Below are 25,009 nucleotides of genomic sequence, written 5' to 3' on the forward strand. Positions count from 1 at the left end.
CGGCGCGCGCGCCGGAGGGGGCGCTCCCCGCCGGCCCGGCCCGCCAGGCGGCCAGAAGGCGGCCCTGGAAGGCAGCCGCACCCCAGACGCCCCCGGGGTGCCTGGCCCGGACCCAGGCTCCGCCGCGGGCCCGGTTGCCGTCCCTTCGGCCAGCGAGCCCCTCGACCTGCACCTGGCCGCCCCCACCGGCGCCCCGCCCCGGTGCCGCCACCTGTGTGCCGGTGGGTGTGTCCCTCCACAGCTCCCTCCGGCAAAAGCCCCGCCCCCCGCCGTGTCGCCGCCGCGGCCGGGTGCGGGAGCGGGATCGAGGGCAGGGGCCGCTTCCCCGGGCCTGCCGGCCGCCAGGGGCGGGCTCCTGAGCTCGGCGGGTGGTGTGCGGGCAAGGGTGGCCTCGCCGGGGCTGAGGGGCCGTGGCGACACGATGGTGGCTCCCAGTGGCTTCGGGCCAGCTGCTGTCGGGCAGGAGGGCCGGCCCGGGCTGCGGCTGGGCGGCGCCTAGCGCCGCGTGGGCGGGCAGGGGCGATGCCCAAGGGACCGCGGGCCCCGGGCCCTGAAGCCTCCGGGGCCACGTCCCTGTGAGCGACGGGCCGGATCTTGGGCGGGGCGCCAAGCGCCGAAGGGTTCGCTGGGTCACGCCCGCCCTCGGCTGGGAGGGGGTGGCCAAACCCTCCGCCTCCGCCACCGCCCGGTACCCGAGACCTCCGTTCCCCCTGCCTGGGCGGGCGACGGGGTCCTGCCGGGGCGGGCTGACCGCCAGGCTGGCGGTGAGGCGCAAGCGCCAGCGAAAGTGGGCCTCAAGAGGCAGCCCGCCGTCCCCGCCCCCGTCTACGGCCATACCACCCTGAACGCGCCCGATCTCGTCTGATCTCGGAAGCTAAGCAGGGTCGGGCCTGGTTAGTACTTGGATGGGAGACCGCCTGGGAATACCGGGTGCTGTAGGCTTTTTGCCTCCCGCTCCGCCTTCTCCTTTAACTCGCCCGCGGGCGGTGGCCGCCGGCTCCGCCCGCGCCGGGGCCCCGCTGCAGGCCCCGCCTCCTCAGGCCCCTCCCACCACGGCGCGCGCGCCGGAGGGGGCGCTCCCCGCCGGCCCGGCCCGCCAGGCGGCCAGAAGGCGGCCCTGGAAGGCAGCCGCACCCCAGACGCCCCCGGGGTGCCTGGCCCGGACCCAGGCTCCGCCGCGGGCCCGGTTGCCGTCCCTTCGGCCAGCGAGCCCCTCGACCTGCACCTGGCCGCCCCCACCGGCGCCCCGCCCCGGTGCCGCCACCTGTGTGCCGGTGGGTGTGTCCCTCCACAGCTCCCTCCGGCAAAAGCCCCGCCCCCCGCCGTGTCGCCGCCGCGGCCGGGTGCGGGAGCGGGATCGAGGGCAGGGGCCGCTTCCCCGGGCCTGCCGGCCGCCAGGGGCGGGCTCCTGAGCTCGGCGGGTGGTGTGCGGGCAAGGGTGGCCTCGCCGGGGCTGAGGGGCCGTGGCGACACGATGGTGGCTCCCAGTGGCTTCGGGCCAGCTGCTGTCGGGCAGGAGGGCCGGCCCGGGCTGCGGCTGGGCGGCGCCTAGCGCCGCGTGGGCGGGCAGGGGCGATGCCCAAGGGACCGCGGGCCCCGGGCCCTGAAGCCTCCGGGGCCACGTCCCTGTGAGCGACGGGCCGGATCTTGGGCGGGGCGCCAAGCGCCGAAGGGTTCGCTGGGTCACGCCCGCCCTCGGCTGGGAGGGGGTGGCCAAACCCTCCGCCTCCGCCACCGCCCGGTACCCGAGACCTCCGTTCCCCCTGCCTGGGCGGGCGACGGGGTCCTGCCGGGGCGGGCTGACCGCCAGGCTGGCGGTGAGGCGCAAGCGCCAGCGAAAGTGGGCCTCAAGAGGCAGCCCGCCGTCCCCGCCCCCGTCTACGGCCATACCACCCTGAACGCGCCCGATCTCGTCTGATCTCGGAAGCTAAGCAGGGTCGGGCCTGGTTAGTACTTGGATGGGAGACCGCCTGGGAATACCGGGTGCTGTAGGCTTTTTGCCTCCCGCTCCGCCTTCTCCTTTAACTCGCCCGCGGGCGGTGGCCGCCGGCTCCGCCCGCGCCGGGGCCCCGCTGCAGGCCCCGCCTCCTCAGGCCCCTCCCACCACGGCGCGCGCGCCGGAGGGGGCGCTCCCCGCCGGCCCGGCCCGCCAGGCGGCCAGAAGGCGGCCCTGGAAGGCAGCCGCACCCCAGACGCCCCCGGGGTGCCTGGCCCGGACCCAGGCTCCGCCGCGGGCCCGGTTGCCGTCCCTTCGGCCAGCGAGCCCCTCGACCTGCACCTGGCCGCCCCCACCGGCGCCCCGCCCCGGTGCCGCCACCTGTGTGCCGGTGGGTGTGTCCCTCCACAGCTCCCTCCGGCAAAAGCCCCGCCCCCCGCCGTGTCGCCGCCGCGGCCGGGTGCGGGAGCGGGATCGAGGGCAGGGGCCGCTTCCCCGGGCCTGCCGGCCGCCAGGGGCGGGCTCCTGAGCTCGGCGGGTGGTGTGCGGGCAAGGGTGGCCTCGCCGGGGCTGAGGGGCCGTGGCGACACGATGGTGGCTCCCAGTGGCTTCGGGCCAGCTGCTGTCGGGCAGGAGGGCCGGCCCGGGCTGCGGCTGGGCGGCGCCTAGCGCCGCGTGGGCGGGCAGGGGCGATGCCCAAGGGACCGCGGGCCCCGGGCCCTGAAGCCTCCGGGGCCACGTCCCTGTGAGCGACGGGCCGGATCTTGGGCGGGGCGCCAAGCGCCGAAGGGTTCGCTGGGTCACGCCCGCCCTCGGCTGGGAGGGGGTGGCCAAACCCTCCGCCTCCGCCACCGCCCGGTACCCGAGACCTCCGTTCCCCCTGCCTGGGCGGGCGACGGGGTCCTGCCGGGGCGGGCTGACCGCCAGGCTGGCGGTGAGGCGCAAGCGCCAGCGAAAGTGGGCCTCAAGAGGCAGCCCGCCGTCCCCGCCCCCGTCTACGGCCATACCACCCTGAACGCGCCCGATCTCGTCTGATCTCGGAAGCTAAGCAGGGTCGGGCCTGGTTAGTACTTGGATGGGAGACCGCCTGGGAATACCGGGTGCTGTAGGCTTTTTGCCTCCCGCTCCGCCTTCTCCTTTAACTCGCCCGCGGGCGGTGGCCGCCGGCTCCGCCCGCGCCGGGGCCCCGCTGCAGGCCCCGCCTCCTCAGGCCCCTCCCACCACGGCGCGCGCGCCGGAGGGGGCGCTCCCCGCCGGCCCGGCCCGCCAGGCGGCCAGAAGGCGGCCCTGGAAGGCAGCCGCACCCCAGACGCCCCCGGGGTGCCTGGCCCGGACCCAGGCTCCGCCGCGGGCCCGGTTGCCGTCCCTTCGGCCAGCGAGCCCCTCGACCTGCACCTGGCCGCCCCCACCGGCGCCCCGCCCCGGTGCCGCCACCTGTGTGCCGGTGGGTGTGTCCCTCCACAGCTCCCTCCGGCAAAAGCCCCGCCCCCCGCCGTGTCGCCGCCGCGGCCGGGTGCGGGAGCGGGATCGAGGGCAGGGGCCGCTTCCCCGGGCCTGCCGGCCGCCAGGGGCGGGCTCCTGAGCTCGGCGGGTGGTGTGCGGGCAAGGGTGGCCTCGCCGGGGCTGAGGGGCCGTGGCGACACGATGGTGGCTCCCAGTGGCTTCGGGCCAGCTGCTGTCGGGCAGGAGGGCCGGCCCGGGCTGCGGCTGGGCGGCGCCTAGCGCCGCGTGGGCGGGCAGGGGCGATGCCCAAGGGACCGCGGGCCCCGGGCCCTGAAGCCTCCGGGGCCACGTCCCTGTGAGCGACGGGCCGGATCTTGGGCGGGGCGCCAAGCGCCGAAGGGTTCGCTGGGTCACGCCCGCCCTCGGCTGGGAGGGGGTGGCCAAACCCTCCGCCTCCGCCACCGCCCGGTACCCGAGACCTCCGTTCCCCCTGCCTGGGCGGGCGACGGGGTCCTGCCGGGGCGGGCTGACCGCCAGGCTGGCGGTGAGGCGCAAGCGCCAGCGAAAGTGGGCCTCAAGAGGCAGCCCGCCGTCCCCGCCCCCGTCTACGGCCATACCACCCTGAACGCGCCCGATCTCGTCTGATCTCGGAAGCTAAGCAGGGTCGGGCCTGGTTAGTACTTGGATGGGAGACCGCCTGGGAATACCGGGTGCTGTAGGCTTTTTGCCTCCCGCTCCGCCTTCTCCTTTAACTCGCCCGCGGGCGGTGGCCGCCGGCTCCGCCCGCGCCGGGGCCCCGCTGCAGGCCCCGCCTCCTCAGGCCCCTCCCACCACGGCGCGCGCGCCGGAGGGGGCGCTCCCCGCCGGCCCGGCCCGCCAGGCGGCCAGAAGGCGGCCCTGGAAGGCAGCCGCACCCCAGACGCCCCCGGGGTGCCTGGCCCGGACCCAGGCTCCGCCGCGGGCCCGGTTGCCGTCCCTTCGGCCAGCGAGCCCCTCGACCTGCACCTGGCCGCCCCCACCGGCGCCCCGCCCCGGTGCCGCCACCTGTGTGCCGGTGGGTGTGTCCCTCCACAGCTCCCTCCGGCAAAAGCCCCGCCCCCCGCCGTGTCGCCGCCGCGGCCGGGTGCGGGAGCGGGATCGAGGGCAGGGGCCGCTTCCCCGGGCCTGCCGGCCGCCAGGGGCGGGCTCCTGAGCTCGGCGGGTGGTGTGCGGGCAAGGGTGGCCTCGCCGGGGCTGAGGGTCCGTGGCGACACGATGGTGGCTCCCAGTGGCTTCGGGCCAGCTGCTGTCGGGCAGGAGGGCCGGCCCGGGCTGCGGCTGGGCGGCGCCTAGCGCCGCGTGGGCGGGCAGGGGCGATGCCCAAGGGACCGCGGGCCCCGGGCCCTGAAGCCTCCGGGGCCACGTCCCTGTGAGCGACGGGCCGGATCTTGGGCGGGGCGCCAAGCGCCGAAGGGTTCGCTGGCTCACGCCCGCCCTCGGCTGGGAGGGGGTGGCCAAACCCTCCGCCTCCGCCACCGCCCGGTACCCGAGACCTCCGTTCCCCCTGCCTGGGCGGGCGACGGGGTCCTGCCGGGGCGGGCTGACCGCCAGGCTGGCGGTGAGGCGCAAGCGCCAGCGAAAGTGGGCCTCAAGAGGCAGCCCGCCGTCCCCGCCCCCGTCTACGGCCATACCACCCTGAACGCGCCCGATCTCGTCTGATCTCGGAAGCTAAGCAGGGTCGGGCCTGGTTAGTACTTGGATGGGAGACCGCCTGGGAATACCGGGTGCTGTAGGCTTTTTGCCTCCCGCTCCGCCTTCTCCTTTAACTCGCCCGCGGGCGGTGGCCGCCGGCTCCGCCCGCGCCGGGGCCCCGCTGCAGGCCCCGCCTCCTCAGGCCCCTCCCACCACGGCGCGCGCGCCGGAGGGGGCGCTCCCCGCCGGCCCGGCCCGCCAGGCGGCCAGAAGGCGGCCCTGGAAGGCAGCCGCACCCCAGACGCCCCCGGGGTGCCTGGCCCGGACCCAGGCTCCGCCGCGGGCCCGGTTGCCGTCCCTTCGGCCAGCGAGCCCCTCGACCTGCACCTGGCCGCCCCCACCGGCGCCCCGCCCCGGTGCCGCCACCTGTGTGCCGGTGGGTGTGTCCCTCCACAGCTCCCTCCGGCAAAAGCCCCGCCCCCCGCCGTGTCGCCGCCGCGGCCGGGTGCGGGAGCGGGATCGAGGGCAGGGGCCGCTTCCCCGGGCCTGCCGGCCGCCAGGGGCGGGCTCCTGAGCTCGGCGGGTGGTGTGCGGGCAAGGGTGGCCTCGCCGGGGCTGAGGGTCCGTGGCGACACGATGGTGGCTCCCAGTGGCTTCGGGCCAGCTGCTGTCGGGCAGGAGGGCCGGCCCGGGCTGCGGCTGGGCGGCGCCTAGCGCCGCGTGGGCGGGCAGTGGCGATGCCCAAGGGACCGCGGGCCCCGGGCCCTGAAGCCTCCGGGGCCACGTCCCTGTGAGCGACGGGCCGGATCTTGGGCGGGGCGCCAAGCGCCGAAGGGTTCGCTGGGTCACGCCCGCCCTCGGCTGGGAGGGGGTGGCCAAACCCTCCGCCTCCGCCACCGCCCGGTACCCGAGACCTCCGTTCCCCCTGCCTGGGCGGGCGACGGGGTCCTGCCGGGGCGGGCTGACCGCCAGGCTGGCGGTGAGGCGCAAGCGCCAGCGAAAGTGGGCCTCAAGAGGCAGCCCGCCGTCCCCGCCCCCGTCTACGGCCATACCACCCTGAACGCGCCCGATCTCGTCTGATCTCGGAACCTGAGCACGGTCGGGCCTGGTTAGTACTTGGATGGGAGACCGCCTGGGAATACCGGGTGCTGTAGGCTTTTTGCCTCCCGCTCCGCCTTCTCCTTTAACTCGCCCGCGGGCGGTGGCCGCCGGCTCCGCCCGCGCCGGGGCCCCGCTGCAGGCCCCGCCTCCTCAGGCCCCTCCCACCACGGCGCGCGCGCCGGAGGGGGCGCTCCCCGCCGGCCCGGTCCGCCAGGCGGCCAGAAGGCATCCCTGGAAGGCAGCCGCACCCCAGACGCCCCCGGGGTGCCTGGCCCGGACCCAGGCTCCGCCGCGGGCCCGGTTGCCGTCCCTTCGGCCAGCGAGCCCCTCGACCTGCACCTGGCCGCCCCCACCGGCGCCCCGCCCCGGTGCCGCCACCTGTGTGCCGGTGGGTGTGTCCCTCCACAGCTCCCTCCGGCAAAAGCCCCGCCGCCCGCCGTGTCGCCGCCGCGGCCGGGTGCGGGAGCTGGATCGAGGGCAGGGGCCGCTTCCCCGGGCCTGCCGGCCGCCAGGGGCGGGCTCCTGAGCTCGGCGGGTGGTGTGCGGGCAAGGGTGGCCTCGCCGGGGCTGAGGGGCCGTGGCGACACGATGGTGGCTCCCAGTGGCTTCGGGCCAGCTGCTGTCGGGCAGGAGGGCCGGCCCGGGCTGCGGCTGGGCGGCGCCTAGCGCCGCGTGGGCGGGCAGGGGCGATGCCCAAGGGACCGCGGGCCCCGGGCCCTGAAGCCTCCGGGGCCACGTCCCTGTGAGCGACGGGCCGGATCTTGGGCGGGGCGCCAAGCGCCGAAGGGTTCGCTGGGTCACGCCCGCCCTCGGCTGGGAGGGGGTGGCCAAACCCTCCGCCTCCGCCACCGCCCGGTACCCGAGACCTCCGTTCCCCCTGCCTGGGCGGGCGACGGGGTCCTGCCGGGGCGGGCTGACCGCCAGGCTGGCGGTGAGGCGCAAGCGCCAGCGAAAGTGGGCCTCAAGAGGCAGCCCGCCGTCCCCGCCCCCGTCTACGGCCATACCACCCTGAACGCGCCCGATCTCGTCTGATCTCGGAACCTGAGCACGGTCGGGCCTGGTTAGTACTTGGATGGGAGACCGCCTGGGAATACCGGGTGCTGTAGGCTTTTTGCCTCCCGCTCCGCCTTCTCCTTTAACTCGCCCGCGGGCGGTGGCCGCCGGCTCCGCCCGCGCCGGGGCCCCGCTGCAGGCCCCGCCTCCTCAGGCCCCTCCCACCACGGCGCGCGCGCCGGAGGGGGCGCTCCCCGCCGGCCCGGTCCGCCAGGCGGCCAGAAGGCGTCCCTGGAAGGCAGCCGCACCCCAGACGCCCCCGGGGTGCCTGGCCGGGACCCAGGCTCCGCCGCGGGCCCGGTTGCCGACCCTTCGGCCAGCGAGCCCCTCGACCTGCACCTGGCCGCCCCCACCGGCGCCCCGCCCCGGTGCCGCCACCTGTGTGCCGGTGGGTGTGTCCCTCCACAGCTCCCTCCGGCAAAAGCCCCGCCCCCCGCCGTGTCGCCGCCGCGGCCGGGTGCGGGAGCGGGATCGAGGGCAGGGGCCGCTTCCCCGGGCCTGCCGGCCGCCAGGGGCGGGCTCCTGAGCTCGGCGGGTGGTGTGCGGGCAAGGGTGGCCTCGCCGGGGCTGAGGGTCCGTGGCGACACGATGGTGGCTCCCAGTGGCTTCGGGCCAGCTGCTGTCGGGCAGGAGGGCCGGCCCGGGCTGCGGCTGGGCGGCGCCTAGCGCCGCGTGGGCGGGCAGTGGCGATGCCCAAGGGACCGCGGGCCCCGGGCCCTGAAGCCTCCGGGGCCACGTCCCTGTGAGCGACGGGCCGGATCTTGGGCGGGGCGCCAAGCGCCGAAGGGTTCGCTGGGTCACGCCCGCCCTCGGCTGGGAGGGGGTGGCCAAACCCTCCGCCTCCGCCACCGCCCGGTACCCGAGACCTCCGTTCCCCCTGCCTGGGCGGGCGACGGGGTCCTGCCGGGGCGGGCTGACCGCCAGGCTGGCGGTGAGGCGCAAGCGCCAGCGAAAGTGGGCCTCAAGAGGCAGCCCGCCGTCCCCGCCCCCGTCTACGGCCATACCACCCTGAACGCGCCCGATCTCGTCTGATCTCGGAACCTGAGCACGGTCGGGCCTGGTTAGTACTTGGATGGGAGACCGCCTGGGAATACCGGGTGCTGTAGGCTTTTTGCCTCCCGCTCCGCCTTCTCCTTTAACTCGCCCGCGGGCGGTGGCCGCCGGCTCCGCCCGCGCCGGGGCCCCGCTGCAGGCCCCGCCTCCTCAGGCCCCTCCCACCACGGCGCGCGCGCCGGAGGGGGCGCTCCCCGCCGGCCCGGCCCGCCAGGCGGTCAGAAGGCGGCCCTGGAAGGCAGCCGCACCCCAGACGCCCCCGGGGTGCCTGGCCCGGCCCAGGCTCCCCCGCGGGCCCGGTTGCCGACCCTTCGGCCAGCGAGCCCCTCGACCTGCACCTGGCCGCCCCCACCGGCGCCCCGCCCCGGTGCCGCCACCTGTGTGCCGGTGGGTGTGTCCCTCCACAGCTCCCTCCGGCAAAAGCCCCGCCCCCCGCCGTGTCGCCGCCGCGGCCGGGTGCGGGAGCGGGATCGAGGGCAGGGGCCGCTTCCCCGGGCCTGCCGGCCGCCAGGGGCGTGCTCCTGAGCTCGGCGGGTGGTGTGCGGGCAAGGGTGGCCTCGCCGGGGCTGAGGGTCCGTGGCGACACGATGGTGGCTCCCAGTGGCTTCGGGCCAGCTGCTGTCGGGCAGGAGGGCCGGCCCGGGCTGCGGCTGGGCGGCGCCTAGCGCCGCGTGGGCGGGCAGGGGCGATGCCCAAGGGACCGCGGGCCCCGGGCCCTGAAGCCTCCGGGGCCACGTCCCTGTGAGCGACGGGCCGGATCTTGGGCGGGGCGCCAAGCGCCGAAGGGTTCGCTGGCTCACGCCCGCCCTCGGCTGGGAGGGGGTGGCCAAACCCTCCGCCTCCGCCACCGCCCGGTACCCGAGACCTCCGTTCCCCCTGCCTGGGCGGGCGACGGGGTCCTGCCGGGGCGGGCTGACCGCCAGGCTGGCGGTGAGGCGCAAGCGCCAGCGAAAGTGGGCCTCAAGAGGCAGCCCGCCGTCCCCGCCCCCGTCTACGGCCATACCACCCTGAACGCGCCCGATCTCGTCTGATCTCGGAAGCTAAGCAGGGTCGGGCCTGGTTAGTACTTGGATGGGAGACCGCCTGGGAATACCGGGTGCTGTAGGCTTTTTGCCTCCCGCTCCGCCTTCTCCTTTAACTCGCCCGCGGGCGGTGGCCGCCGGCTCCGCCCGCGCCGGGGCCCCGCTGCAGGCCCCGCCTCCTCAGGCCCCTCCCACCACGGCGCGCGCGCCGGAGGGGGCGCTCCCCGCCGGCCCGGCCCGCCAGGCGGCCAGAAGGCGGCCCTGGAAGGCAGCCGCACCCCAGACGCCCCCGGGGTGCCTGGCCCGGACCCAGGCTCCGCCGCGGGCCCGGTTGCCGTCCCTTCGGCCAGCGAGCCCCTCGACCTGCACCTGGCCGCCCCCACCGGCGCCCCGCCCCGGTGCCGCCACCTGTGTGCCGGTGGGTGTGTCCCTCCACAGCTCCCTCCGGCAAAAGCCCCGCCCCCCGCCGTGTCGCCGCCGCGGCCGGGTGCGGGAGCGGGATCGAGGGCAGGGGCCGCTTCCCCGGGCCTGCCGGCCGCCAGGGGCGGGCTCCTGAGCTCGGCGGGTGGTGTGCGGGCAAGGGTGGCCTCGCCGGGGCTGAGGGTCCGTGGCGACACGATGGTGGCTCCCAGTGGCTTCGGGCCAGCTGCTGTCGGGCAGGAGGGCCGGCCCGGGCTGCGGCTGGGCGGCGCCTAGCGCCGCGTGGGCGGGCAGTGGCGATGCCCAAGGGACCGCGGGCCCCGGGCCCTGAAGCCTCCGGGGCCACGTCCCTGTGAGCGACGGGCCGGATCTTGGGCGGGGCGCCAAGCGCCGAAGGGTTCGCTGGGTCACGCCCGCCCTCGGCTGGGAGGGGGTGGCCAAACCCTCCGCCTCCGCCACCGCCCGGTACCCGAGACCTCCGTTCCCCCTGCCTGGGCGGGCGACGGGGTCCTGCCGGGGCGGGCTGACCGCCAGGCTGGCGGTGAGGCGCAAGCGCCAGCGAAAGTGGGCCTCAAGAGGCAGCCCGCCGTCCCCGCCCCCGTCTACGGCCATACCACCCTGAACGCGCCCGATCTCGTCTGATCTCGGAACCTAAGCACGGTCGGGCCTGGTTAGTACTTGGATGGGAGACCGCCTGGGAATACCGGGTGCTGTAGGCTTTTTGCCTCCCGCTCCGCCTTCTCCTTTAACTCGCCCGCGGGCGGTGGCCGCCGGCTCCGCCCGCGCCGGGGCCCCGCTGCAGGCCCCGCCTCCTCAGGCCCCTCCCACCACGGCGCGCGCGCCGGAGGGGGCGCTCCCCGCCGGCCCGGTCCGCCAGGCGGCCAGAAGGCGGCCCTGGAAGGCAGCCGCACCCCAGACGCCCCCGGGGTGCCTGGCCCGGACCCAGGCTCCGCCGCGGGCCCGGTTGCCGTCCCTTCGGCCAGCGAGCCCCTCGACCTGCACCTGGCCGCCCCCACCGGCGCCCCGCCCCGGTGCCGCCACCTGTGTGCCGGTGGGTGTGTCCCTCCACAGCTCCCTCCGGCAAAAGCCCCGCCGCCCGCCGTGTCGCCGCCGCGGCCGGGTGCGGGAGCTGGATCGAGGGCAGGGGCCGCTTCCCCGGGCCTGCCGGCCGCCAGGGGCGGGCTCCTGAGCTCGGCGGGTGGTGTGCGGGCAAGGGTGGCCTCGCCGGGGCTGAGGGGCCGTGGCGACACGATGGTGGCTCCCAGTGGCTTCGGGCCAGCTGCTGTCGGGCAGGAGGGCCGGCCCGGGCTGCGGCTGGGCGGCGCCTAGCGCCGCGTGGGCGGGCAGGGGCGATGCCCAAGGGACCGCGGGCCCCGGGCCCTGAAGCCTCCGGGGCCACGTCCCTGTGAGCGACGGGCCGGATCTTGGGCGGGGCGCCAAGCGCCGAAGGGTTCGCTGGGTCACGCCCGCCCTCGGCTGGGAGGGGGTGGCCAAACCCTCCGCCTCCGCCACCGCCCGGTACCCGAGACCTCCGTTCCCCCTGCCTGGGCGGGCGACGGGGTCCTGCCGGGGCGGGCTGACCGCCAGGCTGGCGGTGAGGCGCAAGCGCCAGCGAAAGTGGGCCTCAAGAGGCAGCCCGCCGTCCCCGCCCCCGTCTACGGCCATACCACCCTGAACGCGCCCGATCTCGTCTGATCTCGGAAGCTAAGCAGGGTCGGGCCTGGTTAGTACTTGGATGGGAGACCGCCTGGGAATACCGGGTGCTGTAGGCTTTTTGCCTCCCGCTCCGCCTTCTCCTTTAACTCGCCCGCGGGCGGTGGCCGCCGGCTCCGCCCGCGCCGGGGCCCCGCTGCAGGCCCCGCCTCCTCAGGCCCCTCCCACCACGGCGCGCGCGCCGGAGGGGGCGCTCCCCGCCGGCCCGGCCCGCCAGGCGGCCAGAAGGCGGCCCTGGAAGGCAGCCGCACCCCAGACGCCCCCGGGGTGCCTGGCCCGGACCCAGGCTCCGCCGCGGGCCCGGTTGCCGTCCCTTCGGCCAGCGAGCCCCTCGACCTGCACCTGGCCGCCCCCACCGGCGCCCCGCCCCGGTGCCGCCACCTGTGTGCCGGTGGGTGTGTCCCTCCACAGCTCCCTCCGGCAAAAGCCCCGCCGCCCGCCGTGTCGCCGCCGCGGCCGGGTGCGGGAGCGGGATCGAGGGCAGGGGCCGCTTCCCCGGGCCTGCCGGCCGCCAGGGGCGGGCTCCTGAGCTCGGCGGGTGGTGTGCGGGCAAGGGTGGCCTCGCCGGGGCTGAGGGTCCGTGGCGACACGATGGTGGCTCCCAGTGGCTTCGGGCCAGCTGCTGTCGGGCAGGAGGGCCGGCCCGGGCTGCGGCTGGGCGGCGCCTAGCGCCGCGTGGGCGGGCAGGGGCGATGCCCAAGGGACCGCGGGCCCCGGGCCCTGAAGCCTCCGGGGCCACGTCCCTGTGAGCGACGGGCCGGATCTTGGGCGGGGCGCCAAGCGCCGAAGGGTTCGCTGGGTCACGCCCGCCCTCGGCTGGGAGGGGGTGGCCAAACCCTCCGCCTCCGCCACCGCCCGGTACCCGAGACCTCCGTTCCCCCTGCCTGGGCGGGCGACGGGGTCCTGCCGGGGCGGGCTGACCGCCAGGCTGGCGGTGAGGCGCAAGCGCCAGCGAAAGTGGGCCTCAAGAGGCAGCCCGCCGTCCCCGCCCCCGTCTACGGCCATACCACCCTGAACGCGCCCGATCTCGTCTGATCTCGGAAGCTAAGCAGGGTCGGGCCTGGTTAGTACTTGGATGGGAGACCGCCTGGGAATACCGGGTGCTGTAGGCTTTTTGCCTCCCGCTCCGCCTTCTCCTTTAACTCGCCCGCGGGCGGTGGCCGCCGGCTCCGCCCGCGCCGGGGCCCCGCTGCAGGCCCCGCCTCCTCAGGCCCCTCCCACCACGGCGCGCGCGCCGGAGGGGGCGCTCCCCGCCGGCCCGGCCCGCCAGGCGGTCAGAAGGCGGCCCTGGAAGGCAGCCGCACCCCAGACGCCCCCGGGGTGCCTGGCCCGGCCCAGGCTCCCCCGCGGGCCCGGTTGCCGACCCTTCGGCCAGCGAGCCCCTCGACCTGCACCTGGCCGCCCCCACCGGCGCCCCGCCCCGGTGCCGCCACCTGTGTGCCGGTGGGTGTGTCCCTCCACAGCTCCCTCCGGCAAAAGCCCCGCCCCCCGCCGTGTCGCCGCCGCGGCCGGGTGCGGGAGCGGGATCGAGGGCAGGGGCCGCTTCCCCGGGCCTGCCGGCCGCCAGGGGCGGGCTCCTGAGCTCGGCGGGTGGTGTGCGGGCAAGGGTGGCCTCGCCGGGGCTGAGGGTCCGTGGCGACACGATGGTGGCTCCCAGTGGCTTCGGGCCAGCTGCTGTCGGGCAGGAGGGCCGGCCCGGGCTGCGGCTGGGCGGCGCCTAGCGCCGCGTGGGCGGGCAGGGGCGATGCCCAAGGGACCGCGGGCCCCGGGCCCTGAAGCCTCCGGGGCCACGTCCCTGTGAGCGACGGGCCGGATCTTGGGCGGGGCGCCAAGCGCCGAAGGGTTCGCTGGGTCACGCCCGCCCTCGGCTGGGAGGGGGTGGCCAAACCCTCCGCCTCCGCCACCGCCCGGTACCCGAGACCTCCGTTCCCCCTGCCTGGGCGGGCGACGGGGTCCTGCCGGGGCGGGCTGACCGCCAGGCTGGCGGTGAGGCGCAAGCGCCAGCGAAAGTGGGCCTCAAGAGGCAGCCCGCCGTCCCCGCCCCCGTCTACGGCCATACCACCCTGAACGCGCCCGATCTCGTCTGATCTCGGAAGCTAAGCAGGGTCGGGCCTGGTTAGTACTTGGATGGGAGACCGCCTGGGAATACCGGGTGCTGTAGGCTTTTTGCCTCCCGCTCCGCCTTCTCCTTTAACTCGCCCGCGGGCGGTGGCCGCCGGCTCCGCCCGCGCCGGGGCCCCGCTGCAGGCCCCGCCTCCTCAGGCCCCTCCCACCACGGCGCGCGCGCCGGAGGGGGCGCTCCCCGCCGGCCCGGCCCGCCAGGCGGCCAGAAGGCGGCCCTGGAAGGCAGCCGCACCCCAGACGCCCCCGGGGTGCCTGGCCCGGACCCAGGCTCCGCCGCGGGCCCGGTTGCCGTCCCTTCGGCCAGCGAGCCCCTCGACCTGCACCTGGCCGCCCCCACCGGCGCCCCGCCCCGGTGCCGCCACCTGTGTGCCGGTGGGTGTGTCCCTCCACAGCTCCCTCCGGCAAAAGCCCCGCCCCCCGCCGTGTCGCCGCCGCGGCCGGGTGCGGGAGCGGGATCGAGGGCAGGGGCCGCTTCCCCGGGCCTGCCGGCCGCCAGGGGCGGGCTCCTGAGCTCGGCGGGTGGTGTGCGGGCAAGGGTGGCCTCGCCGGGGCTGAGGGGCCGTGGCGACACGATGGTGGCTCCCAGTGGCTTCGGGCCAGCTGCTGTCGGGCAGGAGGGCCGGCCCGGGCTGCGGCTGGGCGGCGCCTAGCGCCGCGTGGGCGGGCAGGGGCGATGCCCAAGGGACCGCGGGCCCCGGGCCCTGAAGCCTCCGGGGCCACGTCCCTGTGAGCGACGGGCCGGATCTTGGGCGGGGCGCCAAGCGCCGAAGGGTTCGCTGGGTCACGCCCGCCCTCGGCTGGGAGGGGGTGGCCAAACCCTCCGCCTCCGCCACCGCCCGGTACCCGAGACCTCCGTTCCCCCTGCCTGGGCGGGCGACGGGGTCCTGCCGGGGCGGGCTGACCGCCAGGCTGGCGGTGAGGCGCAAGCGCCAGCGAAAGTGGGCCTCAAGAGGCAGCCCGCCGTCCCCGCCCCCGTCTACGGCCATACCACCCTGAACGCGCCCGATCTCGTCTGATCTCGGAACCTAAGCAGGGTCGGGCCTGGTTAGTACTTGGATGGGAGACCGCCTGGGAATACCGGGTGCTGTAGGCTTTTTGCCTCCCGCTCCGCCTTCTCCTTTAACTCGCCCGCGGGCGGTGGCCGCCGGCTCCGCCCGCGCCGGGGCCCCGCTGCAGGCCCCGCCTCCTCAGGCCCCTCCCACCACGGCGCGCGCGCCGGAGGGGGCGCTCCCCGCCGGCCCGGCCCGCCAGGCGGTCAGAAGGCGGCCCTGGAAGGCAGCCGCACCCCAGACGCCCCCGGGGTGCCTGGCCCGGACCCAGGCTCCGCCGCGGGCCCGGTTGCCGACCCTTCGGCCAGCGAGCCCCTCGACCTGCACCTGGCCGCCCCCACCGGCGCCCCGCCCCGGTGCCGCCACCTGTGTGCCGGTGGGTGTGTCCCTCCACAGCTCCCTCCGGCAAAAGCCCCGCCCCCCGCCGTGTCGCCGCCGCGGCCGGGTGCGGGAGCGGGATCGAGGGCAGGGGCCGCTTCCCCGGGCCTGCCGGCCGCCAGGGGCGGGCTCCTGAGCTCGGCGGGTGGTGTGCGGGCAAGGGTGGCCTCGCCGGGGCTGAGGGGCCGTGGCGACACGATGGTGGCTCCCAGTGGCTTCGGGCCAGCTGCTGTCGGGCAGGAGGGCCGGCCCGGGCTGCGGCTGGGCGGCGCCTAGCGCCGCGTGGGCGGGCAGGGGCGATGCCCAAGGGACCGCGGGCCCCGGGCCCTGAAGCCTCCGGGGCCACGTCCCTGTGAGCGACGGGCCGGATCTTGGGCGGGGCGCCAAGCGCCGAAGGGTTCGCTGGGTCACGCCCGCCCTCGGCTGGGAGGGGGTGGCCAAACCCTCCGCCTCCGCCACCGCCCGGTACCCGAGACCTCCGTTCCCCCTGCCTGGGCGGGCGACGGGGTCCTGCCGGGGCGGGCTGACCGCCAGGCTGGCGGTGAGGCGCAAGCGCCAGCGAAAGTGGGCCTCAAGAGGCAGCCCGCCGTCCCCGCCCCCGTCTACGGCCATACCACCCTGAACGCGCCCGATCTCGTCTGATCTCGGAACCTAAGCACGGTCGGGCCTGGTTAGTACTTGGATGGGAGACCGCCTGGGAATACCGGGTGCTGTAGGCTTTTTGCCTCCCGCTCCGCCTTCTCCTTTAACTCGCCCGCGGGCGGTGGCCGCCGGCTCCGCCCGCGCCGGGGCCCCGCTGCAGGCCCCGCCTCCTCAGGCCCCTCCCACCACGGCGCGCGCGCCGGAGGGGGCGCTCCCCGCCGGCCCGGCCCGCCAGGCGGCCAGAAGGCGGCCCTGGAAGGCAGCCGCACCCCAGACGCCCCCGGGGTGCCTGGCCCGGACCCAGGCTCCGCCGCGGGCCCGGTTGCCGTCCCTTCGGCCAGCGAGCCCCTCGACCTGCACCTGGCCGCCCCCACCGGCGCCCCGCCCCGGTGCCGCCACCTGTGTGCCGGTGGGTGTGTCCCTCCACAGCTCCCTCCGGCAAAAGCCCCGCCCCCCGCCGTGTCGCCGCCGCGGCCGGGTGCGGGAGCGGGATCGAGGGCAGGGGCCGCTTCCCCGGGCCTGCCGGCCGCCAGGGGCGGGCTCCTGAGCTCGGCGGGTGGTGTGCGGGCAAGGGTGGCCTCGCCGGGGCTGAGGGGCCGTGGCGACACGATGGTGGCTCCCAGTGGCTTCGGGCCAGCTGCTGTCGGGCAGGAGGGCCGGCCCGGGCTGCGGCTGGGCGGCGCCTAGCGCCGCGTGGGCGGGCAGGGGCGATGCCCAAGGGACCGCGGGCCCCGGGCCCTGAAGCCTCCGGGGCCACGTCCCTGTGAGCGACGGGCCGGATCTTGGGCGGGGCGCCAAGCGCCGAAGGGTTCGCTGGGTCACGCCCGCCCTCGGCTGGGAGGGGGTGGCCAAACCCTCCGCCTCCGCCACCGCCCGGTACCCGAGACCTCCGTTCCCCCTGCCTGGGCGGGCGACGGGGTCCTGCCGGGGCGGGCTGACCGCCAGGCTGGCGGTGAGGCGCAAGCGCCAGCGAAAGTGGGCCTCAAGAGGCAGCCCGCCGTCCCCGCCCCCGTCTACGGCCATACCACCCTGAACGCGCCCGATCTCGTCTGATCTCGGAAGCTAAGCAGGGTCGGGCCTGGTTAGTACTTGGATGGGAGACCGCCTGGGAATACCGGGTGCTGTAGGCTTTTTGCCTCCCGCTCCGCCTTCTCCTTTAACTCGCCCGCGGGCGGTGGCCGCCGGCTCCGCCCGCGCCGGGGCCCCGCTGCAGGCCCCGCCTCCTCAGGCCCCTCCCACCATGGCGCGCTCGCCAGAGGGGGCGCTCCCCGCCGGCCCGGCCCGCCAGGCGGCCAGAAGGCGGCCCTGGAAGGCAGCCGCACCCCAGACGCCCCCGGGGTGCCTGGCCCGGACCCAGGCTCCGCCGCGGGCCCGGTTGCCGACCCTTCGGCCAGCGAGCCCCTCGACCTGCACCTGGCCGCCCCCACCGGCGCCCCGCCCCGGTGCCGCCACCTGTGTGCCGGTGGGTGTGTCCCTCCACAGCTCCCTCCGGCAAAAGCCCCGCCCCCCGCCGTGTCGCCGCCGCGGCCGGGTGCGGGAGCGGGATCGAGGGCAGGGGCCGCTTCCCCGGGCCTGCCGGCCGCCAGGGGCGGGCTCCTGAGCTCGGCGGGTGGTGTGCGGGCAAGGGTGGCCTCGCCGGGGCTGAGGGGCCGTGGCGACACGATGGTGGCTCCCAGTGGCTTCGGGCCAGCTGCTGTCGGGCAGGAGGGCCGGCCCGGGCTGCGGCTGGGCGGCGCCTAGCGCCGCGTGGGCGGGCAGGGGCGATGCCCAAGGGACCGCGGGCCCCGGGCCCTGAAGCCTCCGGGGCCACGTCCCTGTGAGCGACGGGCCGGATCTTGGGCGGGGCGCCAAGCGCCGAAGGGTTCGCTGGGTCACGCCCGCCCTCGGCTGGGAGGGGGTGGCCAAACCCTCCGCCTCCGCCACCGCCCGGTACCCGAGACCTCCGTTCCCCCTGCCTGGGCGGGCGACGGGGTCCTGCCGGGGCGGGCTGACCGCCAGGCTGGCGGTGAGGCGCAAGCGCCAGCGAAAGTGGGCCTCAAGAGGCAGCCCGCCGTCCCCGCCCCCGTCTACGGCCATACAACCCTGAACGCGCCCGATCTCGTCTGATCTCGGAAGCTAAGCAGGGTTGGGCCTGGTTAGTACTTGGATGGGAGACCGCCTGGGAATACCGGGTGCTGTAGGCTTTTTGCCTCCCGCTCCGCCTTCTCCTTTAACTCGCCCGCGGGCGGTGGCCGCCGGCTCCGCCCGCGCCGGGGCCCCGCTGCAGGCCCCGCCTCCTCAGGCCCCTCCCACCACGGCGCGCGCGCCGGAGGGGGCGCTCCCCGCCGGCCCGGCCCGCCAGGCGGCCAGAAGGCGGCCCTGGAAGGCAGCCGCACCCCAGACGCCCCCGGGGTGCCTGGCCCGGACCCAGGCTCCGCCGCGCGCCCTGTTGCCGTCCCTTCGGCCAGCGAGCCCCTCGACCTGCACCTGGCCGCCCCCACCGGCGCCCCGCCCCGGTGCCGCCACCTGTGTGCCGGTGGGTGTGTCCCTCCACAGCTCCCTCCGGCAAAAGCACCGCCCCCCGCCGTGTCGCCGCCGCGGCCGGGTGCGGGAGCGGGATCGAGGGCAGGGGCCGCTTCCCCGGGCCTGCCGGCCGCCAGGGGCGGGCTCCTGAGCTCGGCGGGTGGTGTGCGGGCAAGGGTGGCCTCGCCGGGGCTGAGGGGCCGTGGCGACACGATGGTGGCTCCCAGTGGCTTCGGGCCAGCTGCTGTCGGGCAGGAGGGCCGGCCCGGGCTGCGGCTGGGCGGCGCCTAGCGCCGCGTGGGCGGGCAGGGGCGATGCCCAAGGGACCGCGGGCCCCGGGCCCTGAAGCCTCCGGGGCCACGTCCCTGTGAGCGACGGGCCGGATCTTGGGCGGGGCGCCAAGCGCCGAAGGGTTCGCTGGGTCACGCCCGCCCTCGGCTGGGAGGGGGTGGCCAAACCCTCCGCCTCCGCCACCGCCCGGTACCCGAGACCTCCGTTCCCCCTGCCTGGGCGGGCGACGGGGTCCTGCCGGGGCGGGCTGACCGCCAGGCTGGTGGTGAGGCGCAAGCGCCAGCGAAAGTGGGCCTCAAGAGGCAGCCCGCCGTCCCCGCCCCCGTCTACGGCCATACCACCCTGAACGCGCCCGATCTCGTCTGATCTCGGAAGCTAAGCAGGGTCGGGCCTGGTTAGTACTTGGATGGGAGACCGCCTGGGAATACCGGGTGCTGTAGGCTTTTTGCCTCCCGCTCCGCCTTCTCCTTTAAATCGCCCGCGGGCGGTGGCCACCGGCTCCGCCCGCGCCGGGGCCCCGCTGCAGGCCCCGCCTCCTCAGGCCCCTCCCACCACGGCGCGCGCGCCGGAGGGGGCGCTCCCCGCCGGCCCGGCCCACCAGGCGGTCACAAGGCGGCCCTGGAAGGCAGCCGCACCCCAGACGCCCCCGGGGTGCCTGGCCCGGCCCAGGCTCCCCCGCGGGCCCGGTTGCCGACCCTTCGGCCAGCGAGCCCCTCGACCTGCACCTGGCCGCCCCCACCGGCGCCCCGCCCCGGTGCCGCCACCTGTGTGCCGGTGGGTGTGTCCCTCCACAGCTCCCTCCGGCAAAAGGCCCGCCCCCCGCCGTGTCGCCGCCGCGGCCTGGTGCCGGAGCGGGATCGAGGGCAGGGGCCGCTTCCCCGGGCCTGCCGGCCGCCAGGGGCGGGCTCCTGAGCTCGGCGGGTGGTGTGCGGGCAAGGGTGGCCTCGCCGGGGCTGAGGGGCCGTGGCGACACGATGGTGGCTCCCAGTGGCTTCGGGCCAGCTGCTGTCGGGCAGGAGGGCCGGCCCGGGCTGCGGCTGGGCGGCGCCTAGCGCCGCGTGGGCGGGCAGGGGCGATGCCCAAGGGACCGCGGGCCCCGGGCCCTGAAGCCTCCGGGGCCACGTCCCTGTGAGCGACGGGCCGGATCTTGGGCGGGGCGCCAAGCGCCGAAGGGTTCGCTGGGTCACGCCCGCCCTCGGCTGGGAGGGGGTGGCCAAACCCTCCGCCTCCGCCACCGCCCGGTACCCGAGACCTCCGTTCCCCCTGCCTGGGCGGGCGACGGGGTCCTGCCGGGGCGGGCTGACCGCCAGGCTGGCGGTGAGGCGCAAGCGCCAGCGAAAGTGGGCCTCAAGAGGCAGCCCGCCGTCCCCGCCCCCGTCTACGGCCATACCACCCTGAACGCGCCCGATCTCGTCTGATCTCGGAAGCTAAGCAGGGTCGGGCCTGGTTAGTACTTGGATGGGAGACCGCCTGGGAATACCGGGTGTTGTAGGCGTTTTGCCTCCCGCTCCGCCTTCTCCTTCACTCGCCCGCGGGCCGTGGCCGCCGGCTCCGCCCCCGCCGGGCCCCGCTGCAGGCCCCACCACGTCAGGACCCTCCCACCAGGGCGCGCGCGCGCGCGCGCGCTTCGGAAGGGGCGCTGCCCGCCGGCCTGGCCGGCCAGAAGGCGGCCCTGGAAGGCAGCCGCACCCCAGAAGATCCCGGGGTGGCTGGCCCGGACCCAGAATCCGCCGCGGGCCCGGTTGCCGTCCTTTCGGCCAGCGAGCCCCTCGACCTGCACCTGGCCGCTCCCACTGGCGCCCAGCCTCGGTGCCGCCACCTGTGTGCCGGTGTGTCCCTCCACAGCTCCCTCCGGCAAAAGCCCCGCCTCCGCCGTGTCGCCGCGGACGGGTGCGGGAGCGGGATCGAGGGCAGGGGCCGCTTCCCCGGGCCTGCCGGCCACCAGGGGGGGGCTCCTGAGCTCGGCGGGCGGTGTGCGGGCAAGGGTGGCCTGGCCGGGGCTGAGGGGCCGTGGTGACACGATGGCGGCCCCCAGTGGCTTCGGGCCAGCTGCTGTCGGGCAGGAGGGCCGGCCGGGGCTGCGGCTGGGCTGCGCCTAGCGCCGCGTGGGCGGGCAGGGGCGATGCCCAAGAGACCGCGGGCCCCGGGCCCTGAAGCCTCCGGGGCCACGTCCCTGTGAGCGACGTGCGGGATCTCGGGCGGGGCGCCAAGCGCCGAAGGCTTTGCTGGGTCGCGCCCGCCCTCGGCTGGGAGGGGGGGGGGTCAAACCCTCCGCCACCGCCCGATACCCGAGACCTCCGTTCCCCCTGCCTGGGCGGGCGACGGGGTCCTGCCGGGGCGGGCTGACCGCCAGGCTGGCAGTGAGGCGCAAGCGCCAGCGAAACTGGGCCTCAAGAGGCAGCCCGCGGTCCCCGCCCCCGTCGACGGCCATACCACCCTGAACGCACCCGATCTCGTCTGATCTCGGAAGCTAAGCAGGGTCGGGCCTGGTTAGTACTTGGATGGGAGCCCGCCTCGGCATACCGGGTGCTGTAGGCTTTTTGCCTCCCGCTCTGCCTTCTCCTTCACTCGCCCGCGGGCGGTGGCCGCCGGCTCCGCCCCCGCCGGGCCCCGCTGCAGGCCCCACCTCGTCAGGCCCCTCCCACCAGGTCGCGCGCGTGCGCGCGCGCTTCGGAACGGGCGCTGCCCGCCGGCCCGCCCGGCCGGGCGGCCAAAAGACGGCCCTGGAAGGCAGCCGCACCCCACACGCTCCCGGGGTGGCTGACCCGGACCCAGAATCCGCCGCGGGCCCGGTTGCCGTCCTTTCGGCCAGCGAGCCCCTCGACCTGCACCTGGCCGCCCCCACTGCCGCCCAGCCCCGGTGCCACCACCTGTGTGCCGGTGTGTCCCTCCGCAGCTCCCTCCGGCAAAAGCCCCGCCTCCGCCCTGTCGCCGCGGCCGGGTGCGGGAGCGGGATCGAGGGCAGGGGCCGCTTCCCCGGACCTGCCGGCCACCAGGGGCGGGCTCCTGAGCTCGGCGGGCCGTGTGCGGGCAAGGGTGGCCTGGCCGGGGCTGAGGGGCCGTGGCGACACAATGGCGGCCCCCAGTGGCTTCGGGCCAGCTGCTGTCGGCAGGATGGCCGGCCCGGGCTGCGGCTCGGCTGTGCCTAGCGCCGCGTGGGCGGGCAGGGGCGATGCCCAAGGGACCGCGGGCCCCGGGCCCTGAAGCCTCCGGGGCCACGTCCCTGTGAGCGACGTGCGGGATCTCGGGCGGGGCGCCAAGCGCCGAAGGCTTTGCTGGGTCGCGCCAGCCCTCGGCTGGGAGGGGGGGGTCAAACCCTCCGTCACAGCCCGATACCCGAGACCTCCGTTCCCCCTGCCTGGGCGGGCGACGGGGTCCTGCCGGGGCGGGCTGACCGCCAGGCTGGCGGTGAGGCGCAAGCGCCAGCGAAACTGGGCCTCAAGAGGCAGCCCGCGGTCCCCGCCCCCGTCGACGGCCATACCACCCTGAACGCGCCCGATCTCGTCTGATCTCGGAAGCTAAGCAGGGTCGGGCCTGGTTAGTACTTGGATGGGAGACCGCCTGGGAATACCGGGTGCTGTAGGCGTTTTGCCTCCCGCTCCGCCTTCTCCTTCACTCGCCCGCGGGCCGTGGCCGCCGGCTCCGCCCGCGCCGGGCGCCGCTGCAGGCCCCACCTCGTTAGGCCCCTCCCACCAGGGCGCGCGCGCCCGCGTGCGACGGAAGGGGCGCTGCCCGCCGGCCCGCCCGCCGGGCTGCCAGAAGGCGGCCCTGGAAGGCAGCCGCACCCCAGAAGATCCCGGGGTGGCTGGCCCGGACCCAGAATCCGCCGCGGGCCCGGTTGCCGTCCTTTCGGCCAGCGAGCCCCTCGACCTGCACCTGGCCGCCCCCACTGCCGCCCAGCCTCGGTGCCGCCACCTGTGTGCCGGTGTGTCTCTCCACAGCTCCCTGCGGCAAAATCCCCGCCTCCACCGTGTCGCCGCCCCCGGGTGCGGGAGCGGGAACGAGGGCAGGGGCAGCTTCCCCGGGCCTGCCGTCCACCAGGGGCGGGCTCCTGAGCTCGGCGGGCCTTGTGCGGGCAAGGGAGGCCTGGCCGGGGTTGAGGGGCCGTGGCGACACGATGGCGGCCCCCAGTGGCTTCGGGCCAGCTGCTGTCGGGCAGGAGGGCCGGCCCGGGCTGCGGCCGGGCTGCGCCTTGCGCCGCGTGGGCGGGCAGAGGCGATGCCCAAGAGACCGGGGGCCCCGGGCCCTGAAGCCTCCGGGGCCACGTCCCTGTGAGCGACGTGCGGGATCTCGGGCGGGGCGCCAAGCGCCGAAGGGTTCGCTGGGTCACGCCCGCCCTCGGCTGGGAGGGGGTGGCCAAACCCTCCGCCTCCGCCACCGCCCGGTACCCGAGACCTCCGTTCCCCCTGCCTGGGCGGGCGACGGGGTCCTGCCGGGGCGGGCTGACCGCCAGGCTGGCGGTGAGGCGCAAGCGCCAGCGAAAGTGGGCCTCAAGAGGCAGCCCGCCGTCCCCGCCCCCGTCTACGGCCATACCACCCTGAACGCGCCCGATCTCGTCTGATCTCGGAAGCTAAGCAGGGTCGGGCCTGGTTAGTACTTGGATGGGAGACCGCCTGGGAATACCGGGTGCTGTAGGCTTTTTGCCTCCCGCTCCGCCTTCTCCTTTAACTCGCCCGCGGGCGGTGGCCGCCGGCTCCGCACGCGCCGGGGCCTCGCTGCAGGCCCCGCCTCCTCAGGCCCCTCCCACCACGGCGCGCGCGCCGGAGGGGGCGCTCCCCGCCGGCCCGGTGCGCCAGGCGGCCAGAAGGCGGCCCTGGAAGTCAGCCGCACCCCAGACGCCCCCGGGGTGCCTGGCCGGGACCCAGGCTCCGCCGCGGGCCCGGTTGCCGACCCTTCGGCCACCGAGCCACTCGACCTGCACCTGGCCGCCCCCACCGGCGCCCCGCCCCGGTGCCGCCACCTGTGTGCCGGTGGGTGTGTCCCTCCACAGCTCCCTCCGGCAAAAGCCCCGCCCCCCGCCGTGTCGCCGCCGCGGCCGGGTGCGGGAGCGGGATCGAGGGCAGGAGCCGCTTCCCCGGGCCTGCCGGCCGCCAGGGGCGGGCTCCTGAGCTCGGCGGGTGGTGTGCGGGCAAGGGTGGCCTCGCCGGGGCTGAGGGGCCGTGGCGACACGATGGTGGCTCCCAGTGGCTTCGGGCCAGCTGCTGTCGGGCAGGAGGGCCGGCCCGGGCTGCGGCTGGGCGGCGCCTAGCGCCGCGTGGGCGGGCAGGGGCGATGCCCAAGGGACCGCGGGCCCCGGGCCCTGAAGCCTCCGGGGCCACGTCCCTGTGAGCGACGGGCCGGATCTTGGGCGGGGCGCCAAGCGCCGAAGGGTTCGCTGGGTCACGCCCGCCCTCGGCTGGGAGGGGGTGGCCAAACCCTCCGCCTCCGCCACCGCCCGGTACCCGAGACCTCCGTTCCCCCTGCCTGGGCGGGCGACGGGGTCCCGCCGGGGCGGGCTGACCGCCAGGCTGGCGGTGAGGCGCAAGCGCCAGCGAAAGTGGGCCTCAAGAGGCAGCCCGCCGTCCCCGCCCCCGTCTACGGCCATACCACCCTGAACGCGCCCGATCTCGTCTGATCTCGAAACCTGAGCACGGTCGGGCCTGGTTAGTACTTGGATGGGAGACCGCCTGGGAATACCGGGTGCTGTAGGCTTTTTGCCTCCCGCTCCGCCTTCTCCTTTAACTCGCCCGAGGGCGGTGGCCGACGGCTCCGCCCGCGCCGGGGCCCGCTGCAGGCCCCGCCTCCTCAGGCCCCTCCCACCACGGCGCGCGCGCCGGAGGGGGCGCTCCCCGACGGCCCGGCCCGCCAGGCGGCCAGAAGGCGGCCCTGGAAGGCAGCCGCACCCCAGACGCCCCCGGGGTGCCTGGCCCGGACCCAGGCTCCGCCGCGGGCCCGGTTGCCGTCCCTTCGGCCAGCGAGCCCCTCGACCTGCACCTGGCCGCCCCCACCGGCGCCCCGCCCCGGTGCCGCCACCTGTGTGCCGGTGGGTGTGTCCCTCCACAGCTCCCTCCGGCAAAAGCCCCGCCCCCCGCCGTGTCGCCGCCGCGGCCGGGTGCGGGAGCGGGATCGAGGGCAGGGGCCGCTTCCCCGGGCCTGCCGGCCGCCAGGGGCGGGCTCCTGAGCTCGGCGGGTGGTGTGCGGGCAAGGGTGGCCTCGCCGGGGCTGAGGGGCCGTGGCGACACGATGGTGGCTCCCAGTGGCTTCGGGCCAGCTGCTGTCGGGCAGGAGGGCCGGCCGGGGCTGCGGCTGGGCTGCGCCTAGCGCCGCGTGGGCGGGCAGGGGCGATGCCCAAGAGACCGCGGGCCCCGGGCCCTGAAGCCTCCGGGGCCACGTCCCTGTGAGCGACGTGCGGGATCTCGGGCGGGGCGCCAAGCGCCGAAGGCTTTGCTGGGTCGCGCCCGCCCTCGGCTGGGAGGGGGGGTGGGTCAAACCCTCCGCCACCGCCCGATACCCGAGACCTCCGTTCCCCCTGCCTGGGCGGGCGACGGGGTCCTGCCGGGGCGGGCTGACCGCCAGGCTGGCAGTGAGGCGCAAGCGCCAGCGAAACTGGGCCTCAAGAGGCAGCCCGCGGT

At 77.1% G+C, this 25,009-nt stretch overlaps 19 non-coding genes and 4 pseudogenes across 19 annotated transcripts; all 23 read left to right on the forward strand.

Moving 5' to 3' along the window:
- Positions 1–823: 823 nt before the first annotated feature.
- On the forward strand, positions 824–942 carry LOC149746484 (5S ribosomal RNA). The gene has a single exon (XR_016389515.1). It is a non-coding gene; the product is annotated as a 5S ribosomal RNA (ribosomal RNA).
- Positions 943–1,876: 934 nt separating this feature from the next.
- LOC149746485 (5S ribosomal RNA) lies at positions 1,877–1,995 on the forward strand. Its single transcript, XR_016389516.1, has one exon. It is a non-coding gene; the product is annotated as a 5S ribosomal RNA (ribosomal RNA).
- Positions 1,996–2,929: 934 nt separating this feature from the next.
- Positions 2,930–3,048, forward strand: LOC149746486 (5S ribosomal RNA). Its single transcript, XR_016389518.1, has one exon. It is a non-coding gene; the product is annotated as a 5S ribosomal RNA (ribosomal RNA).
- A 934-nt stretch (positions 3,049–3,982) lies between these two features.
- Positions 3,983–4,101, forward strand: LOC149746487 (5S ribosomal RNA). Its single transcript, XR_016389519.1, has one exon. It is a non-coding gene; the product is annotated as a 5S ribosomal RNA (ribosomal RNA).
- Positions 4,102–5,035: 934 nt separating this feature from the next.
- Positions 5,036–5,154, forward strand: LOC149746488 (5S ribosomal RNA). The gene has a single exon (XR_016389520.1). It is a non-coding gene; the product is annotated as a 5S ribosomal RNA (ribosomal RNA).
- A 934-nt stretch (positions 5,155–6,088) lies between these two features.
- On the forward strand, positions 6,089–6,207 carry LOC149746489 (5S ribosomal RNA; annotated as a pseudogene).
- Positions 6,208–7,141: 934 nt separating this feature from the next.
- On the forward strand, positions 7,142–7,260 carry LOC149746490 (5S ribosomal RNA; annotated as a pseudogene).
- A 934-nt stretch (positions 7,261–8,194) lies between these two features.
- Positions 8,195–8,313, forward strand: LOC149746491 (5S ribosomal RNA; annotated as a pseudogene).
- Positions 8,314–9,246: 933 nt separating this feature from the next.
- Positions 9,247–9,365, forward strand: LOC149746492 (5S ribosomal RNA). The gene has a single exon (XR_016389521.1). It is a non-coding gene; the product is annotated as a 5S ribosomal RNA (ribosomal RNA).
- A 934-nt stretch (positions 9,366–10,299) lies between these two features.
- LOC149746493 (5S ribosomal RNA) lies at positions 10,300–10,418 on the forward strand. The gene has a single exon (XR_016390372.1). It is a non-coding gene; the product is annotated as a 5S ribosomal RNA (ribosomal RNA).
- Positions 10,419–11,352: 934 nt separating this feature from the next.
- On the forward strand, positions 11,353–11,471 carry LOC149746494 (5S ribosomal RNA). Its single transcript, XR_016389522.1, has one exon. It is a non-coding gene; the product is annotated as a 5S ribosomal RNA (ribosomal RNA).
- Positions 11,472–12,405: 934 nt separating this feature from the next.
- On the forward strand, positions 12,406–12,524 carry LOC149746495 (5S ribosomal RNA). Its single transcript, XR_016389523.1, has one exon. It is a non-coding gene; the product is annotated as a 5S ribosomal RNA (ribosomal RNA).
- Positions 12,525–13,457: 933 nt separating this feature from the next.
- On the forward strand, positions 13,458–13,576 carry LOC149746496 (5S ribosomal RNA). Its single transcript, XR_016389524.1, has one exon. It is a non-coding gene; the product is annotated as a 5S ribosomal RNA (ribosomal RNA).
- A 934-nt stretch (positions 13,577–14,510) lies between these two features.
- LOC149746497 (5S ribosomal RNA) lies at positions 14,511–14,629 on the forward strand. The gene has a single exon (XR_016390158.1). It is a non-coding gene; the product is annotated as a 5S ribosomal RNA (ribosomal RNA).
- Positions 14,630–15,563: 934 nt separating this feature from the next.
- On the forward strand, positions 15,564–15,682 carry LOC149746498 (5S ribosomal RNA). Its single transcript, XR_016390373.1, has one exon. It is a non-coding gene; the product is annotated as a 5S ribosomal RNA (ribosomal RNA).
- Positions 15,683–16,616: 934 nt separating this feature from the next.
- Positions 16,617–16,735, forward strand: LOC149746499 (5S ribosomal RNA). Its single transcript, XR_016389525.1, has one exon. It is a non-coding gene; the product is annotated as a 5S ribosomal RNA (ribosomal RNA).
- A 934-nt stretch (positions 16,736–17,669) lies between these two features.
- LOC149746500 (5S ribosomal RNA) lies at positions 17,670–17,788 on the forward strand. Its single transcript, XR_016390180.1, has one exon. It is a non-coding gene; the product is annotated as a 5S ribosomal RNA (ribosomal RNA).
- Positions 17,789–18,722: 934 nt separating this feature from the next.
- Positions 18,723–18,841, forward strand: LOC149746501 (5S ribosomal RNA). The gene has a single exon (XR_016389526.1). It is a non-coding gene; the product is annotated as a 5S ribosomal RNA (ribosomal RNA).
- A 933-nt stretch (positions 18,842–19,774) lies between these two features.
- LOC149746502 (5S ribosomal RNA) lies at positions 19,775–19,893 on the forward strand. Its single transcript, XR_016390075.1, has one exon. It is a non-coding gene; the product is annotated as a 5S ribosomal RNA (ribosomal RNA).
- Positions 19,894–20,817: 924 nt separating this feature from the next.
- On the forward strand, positions 20,818–20,936 carry LOC149746503 (5S ribosomal RNA). The gene has a single exon (XR_016390411.1). It is a non-coding gene; the product is annotated as a 5S ribosomal RNA (ribosomal RNA).
- A 929-nt stretch (positions 20,937–21,865) lies between these two features.
- Positions 21,866–21,984, forward strand: LOC149746504 (5S ribosomal RNA). Its single transcript, XR_016390184.1, has one exon. It is a non-coding gene; the product is annotated as a 5S ribosomal RNA (ribosomal RNA).
- Positions 21,985–22,917: 933 nt separating this feature from the next.
- LOC149746505 (5S ribosomal RNA) lies at positions 22,918–23,036 on the forward strand. The gene has a single exon (XR_016389527.1). It is a non-coding gene; the product is annotated as a 5S ribosomal RNA (ribosomal RNA).
- A 934-nt stretch (positions 23,037–23,970) lies between these two features.
- Positions 23,971–24,089, forward strand: LOC149746506 (5S ribosomal RNA; annotated as a pseudogene).
- Positions 24,090–25,009: the final 920 nt, after the last annotated feature.

The sequence above is a fragment of the Delphinapterus leucas genome, chromosome 19 (assembly GCF_059928025.1).
Source record: "Delphinapterus leucas isolate spDelLeu-1000000601 "Yukka" chromosome 19, BTC_Dleu_Yukka2, whole genome shotgun sequence".
In the NCBI taxonomy this organism is placed as follows: domain Eukaryota; kingdom Metazoa; phylum Chordata; class Mammalia; order Artiodactyla; family Monodontidae; genus Delphinapterus; species Delphinapterus leucas.